The sequence below is a fragment of the Sminthopsis crassicaudata genome, chromosome 1 (assembly GCF_048593235.1).
Source record: "Sminthopsis crassicaudata isolate SCR6 chromosome 1, ASM4859323v1, whole genome shotgun sequence".
NCBI classification, from domain to species: domain Eukaryota; kingdom Metazoa; phylum Chordata; class Mammalia; order Dasyuromorphia; family Dasyuridae; genus Sminthopsis; species Sminthopsis crassicaudata.
Window position 1 is genome coordinate 534,589,373 of NC_133617.1, and position 12,548 is coordinate 534,601,920.

Consider the following 12,548-nt stretch of genomic DNA (forward strand, 5'->3'; position numbering starts at 1 on the left):
AGACTTATGGAATGAGGTCAATTTACATTTGGAAAAAACAAAAAACAAAAACAAACAAACCCAAACACAGAACTCTCCCTTGTAGGAAGGATTGCTCAAGAGCTGAGAAGTACTTGTTGATGAGTGTCATACTATATGGCTGGAAAGTAGATAAAATAAAATGATGCATAAGAAACTCCAATTTATGTTTTGGATCATATTGATTCTTTAGTGAAACACAAATTGAGCTAAGACATGAAATATAGTACAGGAAGTAGTGGAGAAAGTTATTGTAAATACTTATTCAATGGAATACCTGTAAATACTTATCTATGGAAAGAAATACTTTTTATTTCATTTGTGTGAGAACTGCCAAAATATAAACAACTTCATCAGTGCACAATACAACTTATCTAAAACAGTTCATTGTACTCCAGGTATGGAGGATTGAGAATTTCCTGAGACTCATTAAAGTAGCTTGTTCATTATCACATATTAAGCATCAAAAGTGGGATGTTGCAACAGGAATAACCTTCAATCCAATTACAAGTTCAAAAATTAGATCTGATAACTTATCATGTTTGAATCCAAACTTTGTTTCACTGGATGTAATTTTAATGTTGCAATAGATTGGAAGTTGAAGTAGACTCACTTTGGAAGTATTCCTTCTCACCTTAGAAATTCTAAGGTGAAATTCTTAGAAATTCTTAGCACAGTGCCTCTCAATGCTTGGAGTCTTCTCCAAGTTCTTCTTTGCAGGAACATTCCTCCATCATGCTGGCTTTCTCTTATTGACTGATTTCTTCATCATCTCCACTTTAGAGATTAGGTCCAGGTTGGCTGTATTTCATTTCTTTTCTGGTTATGTTCCAGATTCTCTGAACTTTGTCAACATTTTTTATGTTGTCTTCTCCTGTTAGCCTATAAGCTCAATTTGGAACTATACCCAAAGGGCTATAAAACTGTGCATGCCCTTTGATCTAGCAGTATCACTATAAGTCTTATCCCAAACAGATCATAAAAAAGGAAAAGGACACACAATATCTCTTTTTGTAGTGGCAAGGAATTAGAAATTGAATGTCCACGAATTGGGGAATTTCTGAGTAAGTTATGGTATATGAATATAATATAATATAATTATTCTATAAGAAATGATGAGCAGACTAATTTAGAAAAGCCTGGATTGATATGAACTGATGCTGAGGAAAGTGAACAAAACCAGTAACAAGATTATATGATATCAACTGTAATGATCTTGACTCTTCTCAACAAGATGGTGATGCAAGATAATACCAATGGACTTGGGTTGGGAAATGCCATCTGCATCCAGAGAGAATTGTAGAGACTGAATGTAGATTAAAGTATAGCAATTTCATCTTTTTGTCTGTTAATTTTCTTTCCTGTGTTTTTTTCCTTTTTGGTCTGATTTTTCTTGCACAACCTGATAACTATGTTTAAAAGGATTGCACATATTTAATCTATATCAGATTACTTGCTGTCTTGGGGAGGGGAGGAAAGAAGGAAAGAAGGAGAAAACACAAAGTCTTACAAAAATGAATTTGAAAACTATTTTACATGTATTTGGAAAAATAAAATACTATTGAGAGTAAACAATGAGCTCCTTGAGAGTTTTTCTTTTGCTTTGTATTTGTATTCCTAAATCCTTAGCACAGTGCCTAATCTGTGGTAAACTTTTAATAAATCATGTTGCTTGTTGTTTACTCCCAATTCAAAGTGAAAGGCAGAAATAAAGCAACATTATTAGCATCCAACATATTCCAAGTGATCTCTCTGAAATATTTCTGTGTAGCTTTTCTTGGAAAGGGCAAGTGCCTACTGCACATAAAGGGCCCCACAAAAAAGTATTTATGCTGGCTATATAATGCTCTATGAAAACAGTGCAGTGGACAGAAGGCCAACTTTGAATTAGAAAAATCTAGTTTCATATTTGGCTTCTCCCACATACTAGTTATGCAATCATGAGTAGAACTTTTAATTTTTCAATATTCCAGGCAATATTTTTAGGCTACAAATTACAGAGACCACTTTATAAAGATGAAGCAGTTTCCAAATTGGGAACTTTCATAAAAATGAAATAATAGGTCTATACCCCCTCCAAAAAAAAAAAAAGAAAGAAAAAAGAAAAAAAAAAAGAAAGAAAAGCTCTTTAATGAGAATAAAATCACTTTTTATTATGACAATATCTTGACAGAGTTTCAGCAAGAGATTAGCAAGAGGTAAGAATTAGTTGCTGTTCTTCCATAATAGAAAGGTACTTTTACTCTTCACAAAATTTCTAAAGCATTGCAAACATTCGATACATATGTCAATCCCTTCTTTTAAGCAAAGTGCTCTTTTGATAACAAATTAAGAGGTGCATAACTAAAGGAAACTATTTCCAGATACAAAACAAGGTGGTATTTTTCTTTTTTCATTTTTTAAAGTAAGAATGAAAACTCAGAATAAAAATGTATACTATTAATATGAGAAAATGTAAGATTTATCTAAACTTTTGGCAGCCTACAAAATATACCCAAAACAGTAAGGACATGTACAAAAGCCACAAAGATTAGATCCCTGCCTCTTTTCTCACATATAACTCTTGAGGTGATAGCACTGATAGCAGATGACTGTGAATTCTGAGATTCTTTTACTTCTACTCACCATGAGGCCTATTTTTCTTGGCACTATAAAGAGATTTAAACTGGCTTCAGACTGACCAAGTGTTTTCACAGATGTAAGACAATTTGAGTTGGAAAGGAAAATAATTCTCATCACAGAACTTCCCTGATAAATGGTTTTTTAAAAAGTCATTTTACTTCCATTGATACAGAGATGACTTCTGACGCATTCAGCCATCTGAGAAGAGAGGAGATAAATATTTATAAGGTGCTCAACTTCACTGAAGTGTTCAGAACGTTGCACATTTCCAATAGACTGCAATTACAGACTAACATAAAATAAGCAGTTTAAAAAGTAAACTAAAATAAGTTATGGGAGAGATCAAATATCCCTTCTAAAAAGTACTCAAAACAATAGCCTGGAACAGCTCTTACTGAATACAATTTCTGCTTCAGGGTAGAAATTATTCATTCTTAAGATCAGACTCAAATAACAAGTAAAGTATTTTGTTGGGTTTATTTTAAAAAGTGGTGGGGCAGAGAATAAGGGAGAGTAAAATATAATTTTTTGTTTGCTTGGGCTTAACAGTCTCAGGAGGATCACACAAATACAGATAATTATAACACACTGTGTGGGACAGGTGCTAGTCCCCTTTCCAAAATTAAATAATCAGAGACATCTTCAGGTACAAAGAGAAAGTATTTATTTAATCCTTGCAGGGAGAGGCCCAGATGCACAGCTGGGAGCCATCCCTATTTTGCTTTGTGTTCCTGGAACCTAGTTGAAGAGTAGTGCTGCACCAAAAGCCTGTAGAGGTGATGAGGGGCTGTAGTGCTCCTGTTGGTTTTCTGGAGGTCTCTGAAGCAGCCTTCATTTCAATAGAGCAATGACCACGAGGCTGATGAAGATGGAATGAATCTCTCTCCTTGGCTCCAAGAGCTTGAGCTCCCACCTCCAGTCTTCTTGTCTTCCCTGACTCTGACTCTGGCTGAATTTGTCCCACTTTATATGCTCTATTATAATTACATCATTGTAGGTGTGAATCTTGTGGAGCTATATTAAGTATTAAGTAATGTACTGAACTAGAGAATCACCATGCTAAACAATCACCATTGTCTTATCAATTCCACTAGTTAACATCTTGTAAGAATCCTTGTTTTAAGTACAGAATTCTGGCCCATAACAAGGGGCCACACTATGAGAGGTTCTTATATTTTATTCTAAAGAAAATAGGGAGCCATTGAGGCTTACTGAGCAGGAGAGCAATATAGTCAGACATGATTCAGAAAAAAATATTTTGTCATCTGAGTGGAGAATAGGAAGGAGAAAGAAGAAACTGGGAGCCTGGCATCCACTTACGCTATTTCATTAAATCCATATGAGAAGTTATGAGGGCCTGAATTGGGGTAGTAGCCATGTGAAGAAAGAGATCAGAACACTGGCAAGAGATGTGGAAGGATAACTGACAAGATTCTAATTTATTATAGCAAATAAGGGAAACAATGGATGATACATGGATTTATTCAAATGCTTCCTCTGTGACACAGTGCTATGTACTTTACAGATAGCTCATTTGAAAAGGAAGAGTTGAAGACCTTGAAGCTGATTGGAAGGAAAGAAGTTCCACCAACAGAAATAAGGAAGCTTAAAGAAGGGTTGGTTTTGAGACATCTGGGAGACATCCTATTGGAGATGTCTAACATAGTGGTGATGCAGGATTGAAAGTCAAGAGTTTCCTGCTTTGGGAGTCATCTGAATGATTGGTTGAGCTCACAGGTGCTGCTGAGATCACAAATTGAAAGTGTTAATGGAGAGAAGAGAGATTGGGACAGAATCTGTAAAGACTCCTCCAGTAAGGGGCTAGAATTGGATGATAACTCAACAAAGACACTGAGGAGTACACAGATCAGGAATGTCATGAAATCAGAGAGAGAAAGGTAACATAAGATTAGTTATAAGGATGGTCAATTATTCTTGCTAATTAGGTTTCAGTTAGGCTACACATGGCTTGTTCTGGTTGGTTACAGAAGGAGGCAGGAGAAGATATGACATTTTTATCTACCCCTCCATTTATTCCCTCTATCATTGTCATACAGACCACACTTTGGCACTGACAGTGAGTGAGGCCCAGCCCAAGGATGAAGTTATCATAAAGATCCCATACTGAGATGAGAGGGTCTTGGAGCTTTGGAAGAAATTTACTTGATAGAAATGATCCAGGTGATCAAATGTATGAACTCTGGTCTTGCTTCCCATTTCATGTTTGTATATGGAGAGGAGAGGGAAAGAGGTAATAATAATAATAGTAGTAGTAGTACTAGTGGCAGTAGCAGCAGTGGTAGTAACAGTGATAAAAGTAGTTAGTAGTGGTGGTGTGGTGGTAGCAGCAGCATCAGTAGTAATGATAGAAGTAATAGTAGCAGCAGTATCAGTAGTAATAGTAATAATAATAGTGGCAGTAGTAGTAATAGTAGTAAGTAGTAGTAGTAGTAGTAATAATAGTAGTGGCAGTAGTAGTAGTAGTAGTAATAGTAGTAAGTAGTAGTAGTAGTAGCAGAAACAGCAGCAGCATCAGTAGCATCAGTAGTAGTGATAGAAGTAATAGTAGCAGCAGCATCAGTAGTAGTAATAATAGTAGTAGCAGTAGTAGTAGTAATAATAATAGTGGCATTAGTAGTAATAGTAGTAAGTAGTAATAGTAATAGTAGTAAGTAGTAGTAGTAGTAGTAATAATAATAGTAGTGGCAGTAGTAGTAGTAATAATAATAGTGGCAGTAGTAGTAGTAATAGTAGTGGCAGTAGTAGTAAGTAGTAGTAGTAGTAGTAGTAATAGTAGTGGCAGTAGTAGTAGTAATAGTAGTAAGTAGTAGTAGTAGTAGTAGTAGTAGTAGTAGCAGAAACAGCAGAAACAGCAGCAGCATCAGTAGTAGTGAAAGAAGTAATAGTAGCAGCAGCATCAGTAGTAGTAATAATAGTAGTAGCAGTAGTAGTAGTAATAATAATAGGGGCAGTAGTAATAATAGTAGTAAGTAGTAGTAGTAATAGTGGTGGCAGTAGCAGTAGTAATAGTAGTGGCAGTAGTAGTAGAATAGTAGTAAGTAGTAGTAGTAGCAATAGTTATAATAATAGTGGCAGTAGTAGTAATAGTAGTAGTAATAGTAGTAAGTAGTAGTAGTAGTAGCAATAATAGTAGTGGCAGTAGTAGTAGTAATAATAATAGTGGCAGTAGTAGTAGTAATAGTAGTGACAGTAGTAGTAATAGTAGTAAGCAGTAGTAGTAGTAGTAGTAATAGTAGTGGCAGTAGTAGTAATAGTAGTAAGTAGTAGTAGTAGTAATAATAGTAGTAGTGGCAGTAGTAGTAGTAATAATAATAGTGGCAGTAGTAGTAGTAATAGTAGTGACAGTAGTAGTAGTAGCAATAGTTGTAATAATAATAGTGGCAGTAGTAGTAATAGTAGTAAGTAGTAGTAGTAGTAATAATAATAGTAGTGGCAGTAGTAATAGTAATAATAATAGTGGCAGTAGTAGTAATAGTAGTAAGTAGTAGTAGTAGTAGTAATAATAATAATAGTAGTGGCAGTAGTAGTAGTAATAATAGTAGTAGTAATAGTAGCAGCAACAGCAGCAGCATCAGTAGTAGTAATAATAATAGTGGCAATAGTAGTAGTAATAATAGTAGTGGCAGCAGTAATAATAGTAGTAAGTAGTAGCAGTAGTAGTAGTAGTAATAGTAGTGGCAGTAGTAGTAGTAATAGTAGTAAGTAGTAGTTGTAGTAGCAGCAACAGCAGCAGCATTAGTAGTAGTTGTAATAATAGTGGCAGTAGTAGTAACAGTAGTAAGTAGTAGTAGTAGTAGCAGCAGTAGTAGTAGAAATAGTAGTGGCAGTAATAGTAGTAATAGTAGTAAGTAGTAGTAGCAGTAGTAGTAATAATAATAGTAAGTAGTAATAATAGTAGCAGCAACAGCAGCAGCAGCAGTAGTAGTAATAATAATAGTGGCAGTAATAGTAGTAGTAATAGTAGTGGCAGTAGTAGAAGTAATAGTAGTAAGTAGTAGTAGTAATAATAGTAGTAGCAGCAGCAACAGCAGTAGCAGCAGCTAGCATTTATTAAACCCCTTCTATGTGCTTGCACAGGTATGACCTCACTGGATTCTTATAACAACTCTGCATGATAGGTTCTTATATTATCTCCATTTTGAAGTTGAGGAAATTGAGGGAAACAAAGGTTGTACCTTGCCCAGAATGTCCAATCTTTCCCCCCTCCACAGCCCCAGCTCATTCATAGCAAAAGATTTAAAGATAGGAACCTTAGGACGAGTTGATTTGGGCGAGAAACATTCAGCAGGCTGCAGCTGAGGCTGCCAAAAGGAAGAAGAGTCCCTTGGTTCTGACTTTGGTGAAAGGCTGTGGAGCCTGGAATGTGGTGCATCTTACTCTTTACAAAAGAACATTCCTTTCATGGATGGCAGTTATTCCACCAATGGGGGGTACCCACTAAATTATTAAACTGGGGACAAGGCCTCACCTGGCTTACTCCATTCATGATTTTCACCTATCTGAACCCCATTTCCTTATGTCTTAAATGGATATTATATTTTGTTTCTGGTGCTTACTAACTTCACCTTCTTCTCCCCCAACTGTCTTCTACTTTCATTAAAAATCTCACAATACTATAACCAGTAGGTGTCACCATGAAGCTAGAATAAATTGAGAATTGCAACTTTTTTCACTACTTTCTCCCAAAGAAGAGAAGGGCTGATTCTTTCAAGACTTATTTATTTATTTATTTTTTAAATTCCATGGAGAAGCACAAGAATGTGACTTTCTCATTAGTTTCCCTCTTCCCCGACTTCTGTATGTAGACCTGGAGATTTGGGGTTTGCCTGAGGCATCCTGGCTTTGCAATAAAAATACCTAATATTTCTATAGTACCTTAAAGTTTCCAAAGCCTCATATAATTCTCTCTCCCTCTCCCCCTCCTTCCCCCTTTCCCTCCTTTCCCCTTTCTCCCTCTCCCTCCCTCTCCCCCTCTTTCACCCTCTCTCTCTCTTCTCCTTTCCTCTCTTCCCCTTTCTTTCTCTCTCCCCTTTCTTCCTCTCCCTCTTCCTCTCCCCCTCTCCCTTCTTCTCTCTTTCTCCCTTTCTCTCTCTTTCTCTCTACCTCCCTCTCTTCCTTTGCCTCTTTTTCTCCCTCTCCCCCTACCCCAAGGCCATGATATCACGCCACCCCTCAGGAGCAAAACTCAAAATTTAAAATTTTATTACATTGACTATCTTCACATTAACATTTTTGGATGTATCCACAACAGCTAAGCCCCCAAAGTGTACAAGGAAGTCTTAATATGCAAAACCCTTAATACGTAAAAGAAACCATTATGTTCTGATGCTTATCTTCCTAGTATCTGTCTGACACTCCTATGTTTATTAAAACAATCCCTCTGAGAGTCTCAGAGTCGGGTGAAATAGAACAAAATTTGTACTAATCCTCTAGGATTAACAATTTGATTGTTGCAGTTGGTTTAACTTGTAGCCTAAACAAATCACTGCCTTTGCCAAGAAAACCCCAAATTGGGTCACAGTTAATTCGACACAACTGAAATGACTCAACAACCACAAATTCGGAGAAATTCAGAGAGGGTTTGTTGAGAAGTGGGATACCCTAATAGTGATGGGGGTCCCCAGACTGGTTGTTGGGGTTTTGTGAACGAATTTGCAGTCCCAGTCTCCAAGCCAGGTTTGGCAAAAATGGATTTATTCTCAAGGAGCAGCTCTCTCAGTGGGCCCCTTCCTGATTAGGAAGATAGCAAAGATTGGGATGCAGAGTTCTGATTTTATTTAGCTTTTTATGGCTTGGGGCTAGGGAGTGATTTGAGGGGCTAATTTCCAAATCAATAAGGGTGGTGATTGTTTCCCCCACCAAAGTGATTTCAAGGTTAGTTGGAGGGGGTAGTTTCCCATGGGAACCAGGTAGGAGGGTGGGGAACATTTAGGAATTTTCAAAGAGGCCAAAGGAGTTGAGATTCAGGTTTTTTTCCTAACCCAGCTCTTCTTCCCCCCATGATCAGGAGCCCTATTACATCAAGTTGTTTTCTGCTTGTGATAGAGGGCAGAAGAAGATTCTTCTATTGTGAAGAATATTAAGGTAGCCAGTTTGGCTAAACAATAGTGTGCTTGAAGGTATGTATAATGAAGGTGAAAAATTAGTCTGAAAGCTTAGAAAACGCATCAAATGCAAAACAGAAATATATTTTATCCTAGAAGCAATTGAGACCTGAGTTTATTTAGTGAAACAAATGTTCAGAAAACCATGGCTCAATTTATGGCTCAAGCATAAATTGGAGAGGTGAAACACTAGAACAGTTAAAGTCTACTTGTATTTACTTAAAATGGTGGCAAATTAAAGTTGAAAGATGTGAAAATGTAGACAAAGAAACAAGGTTTGACAACCAATTAATGGATGAGAGGAATCAAGGACACCTGTGTGGTGAACCTGTCTAAATCTTCTAAGGCATTACTATCCAGATTATTTATAGATTATTACCCCATTAACCCATTCTTTGTTCACTCAACTCTTTAGGAAGGTGGGATTTTGTTGTCTTTTCCCCTCTTCTGTTGTAAACAGGGATCCATTACTTAAGCTTTTTCATATTGATGTAAACTGTCCCCCTGATTTTTGGGGGAAGGGGGAAAGGGTTGGAAAAGCCCTGCTGTAAATTGTGTCCCCTTTAATCTTTTGGGGGGAAGGGTGGACCGGGAGTCTCAAAACCTCCCAGCCTTTGGGAGGGGTCCCACTGTTCATAGAGGACACTCCCAGATAAGTAATCTCTTTCAATTGGAAATCTCAGCGGGGGGGGGGGGGGGGGGTGGGGGGGTGGGGCATGGTCAGTGCTCTCTATTGAGTTGAAGATTAGTCCCTGGAACTGCTTCCCAGTTTGGGCCAGGGAAAACCCAATTTAACCAAAGGCCTGTCAATCCATTAATGTTAATTCCTAATCTCGAATGCCCACTGAGTTGCTTCTCAGTGTAAACTCATTTTAGCAAAAAATCTAATGGGAGTTTGTGTGCTAAGTGTTGTGACCCTGCCAGAGTCAGAATAAGCAAAAGTCTTTATTCTTGGTCTTCTGGAGTCACAGTCAGGGGATTAGATATAGGAATCTCCACACCTCCTTTCTCTCTCTCCACCACCAAAGAATGATCCCTCCTGTCCTACTCCACCCTCTGATCTCTCTCCCCCTTCTCCGTCAACACCCACAGATAGAGCCAGCATAGTTGAGTAGGGTCATCCTCCAAGCGTATGTTAATAGAGTATTGTCCAATTGGTAATCAGCCTTAAGTGTTAGGTTGTTCAAGTGCATCGGTTCAGAGTTTCAGCCCTTTATAGCTAAGAAAGATGTTTTCTTAGTGTAATAAACCCATTCTTTACCACAAACCTCGAGCCTACATTCATTGGGGTTTTCAAATTTTTTCGCAAAGCTTGCAGACTGGTCAGGGGATTCCACTGTTGTCAGAGGGATCTCTCAACCCTAATTTCTCATACTTCAACAATATTATCTTGATTAACTTTCTTTTCTTTGCTGAATTTTCATTTAAAAGTTCTTATGTCTGTTTTCATTAATGGTTGAAATTATGTAATCACGTAAAAAATTAATTGCTTTTCAATTTTCTTTGTAAGATATTTTGAGCTGCAAACTGCTTTCATCATCCTAATTCAGTATTTTCTTTCATTTCTTAAATGTGAATTGCCTCTTCTTGGTTGCTAGCAAGATTCTCTGAGATAATGAAACTCTGGAAGTTGGCTTATAAATTTCGGTTCCTATCTAATATGTCCTGAGTATTCTATTGAATACTATTTCCACTATTGTCTATTGAACAGTTTCCAACATTTCCAGGAAATTAGCTTGTGAATTCCTGATATTCAGACTTCTATCATATTTTTATTATAAAATCTTATAGGTGAGTTATTTTGATTTGCAGAGATCTCTAGTATTCTCCCAACTTTTCTGCCTTTCAATTTTATATTTTTCCAATATTTTGGTGTTATTTTGAAAATTTTTCAGTGCCTGTCTTACTACAATTTTATAACTACAATGTTGTAAACCATAAGTTTGTTATGCCACAGTTCTCAGCTTCAGCTCAAAGCTCAGTCCTGCAAAACCTGACTTCCCTCATTATCAGAATATTTGATAAGGATAAAAGATCTTATGTTTTAGAATATCAGAATGCCTCTTCCCATCCCAAGCTATCAAAATGTCAGATACTGTCTTATCAAGATGCCTCTCCCCATCTCCAGGTTCCTCCCCCCATGCCTCCTCTCACCCTGTCAGAACCATATTGCCAGAGTCTCATTCCTGCTCTCAGCACCCTGACTCTGCCCCCCCACTACTCTGTCTACCCCCTGAGTCTGAGCCATGTGTATAGGTCATTGAGAACTCTCATTGTTTGCTGGATTCTTGAAGATGATAGGCTCATTCAGCCCTGGGACCAAACCATGGATCCATTTGGTCTTAGTAAATCTCTCCCTTTAAATAAATTATTAAATACTCTCTATCTTGCCTGTTTTTCCAGCATTACAGTTTAACATATATGGATCCTTTTATATTCTTTAAAACTGAAAACCTCACACTCTGAAGAGCTTTTGCTATCTATTGATCTTTGGCATACTGGAAATTAAAAATATCTTAGTAATAGTATTAACAGTTTTTAACTTATATACCCCCCCGAAAAGATCTTTGGGACTCCTAGATCACACTTTGACAATCACTATTCTAAATTATCAATTTTTCTTATAACTATGAGTAGTTAATCATCATATTAGGGCTTCTCTTTTGTTTATTCATTTTTACAATATCTCTAATGGATTTTCTGAAACATCTTTTTCATGTGAAGACTTCTTTCCTTCCATTAATACTGTTTTATCTTATTAGGTACATTTTTTTTACTATGATAAAAGAGCTAAGTTTAGATACATTCATGCTATCACCTACCCTCATTTGCCAATAAGAGATACTTTTCAAAATGAAAAACTGGAGAAGACAAAAAATATTATGCATATGGAGAATGCATAATATTCTCCATAACATTCAGAAACAATTGAACTATTATATAATATACAAGATTTAGAAGAAAATGAAAATCCTGAAGTTCATTCCACCAAGGAAATAATTTTCAAGACTATTTTTAACACAAAGTTCCAAAGTCTTATGAAAAATAATAAACTGTATTTTTCAAAGCACAAGTGCCCACTATGTAGTAACAGTAAATATGCTGAACAAATGATAAAATTTAATTTTAAAATTTATTTTCATTTTTGCAATGTCAGTAGATTTTGGAAAAAAAAATAGGGAAATGTGTGAGCAAACATTTTAATATATTAATACATACATTTAAAATACAATACATATATGGTACTTACACAGTCTCCTCCTTTTTGAATAGGCTACATTGTTTATATTTGGATATTCACCTCTCAGAGGTGGATAACTAAAGAATAATTATAAAAATTACTCAGATACTTATTTTCCCTGAGAAAATATCCCCAAATTTGTAATTTTATAATTGCATCTTTAAAGTATTAAACTTATGCTGTTAACATTCTTAAGTAAACTTTATGGAAATCATAATTTCCAGCATGTACCTTTAGAAACTGAAAATATTAAAAAATATATCATTTAAATACTATTTTTCAGAACTTACTATTTGAAAGGAAAATTTAATTCTACTCACTACTAAATTTATGATAAAGGCAAATCATTTTCTATATGTTTTTCTTTAATAGACATTGGAATGTACTATGTAAGTTTTAATTTGGATCTAAACTTATGTTGTTAGAATTTTATATCAATTAGTAAAACAAGCAGTGCTAATAATTTCTAAAAAACTTATTTAGATTAAATGTGCCTTGAGTACCTAAAATTTAGAAAACTGTTTTTTAATTTTGGAGATATA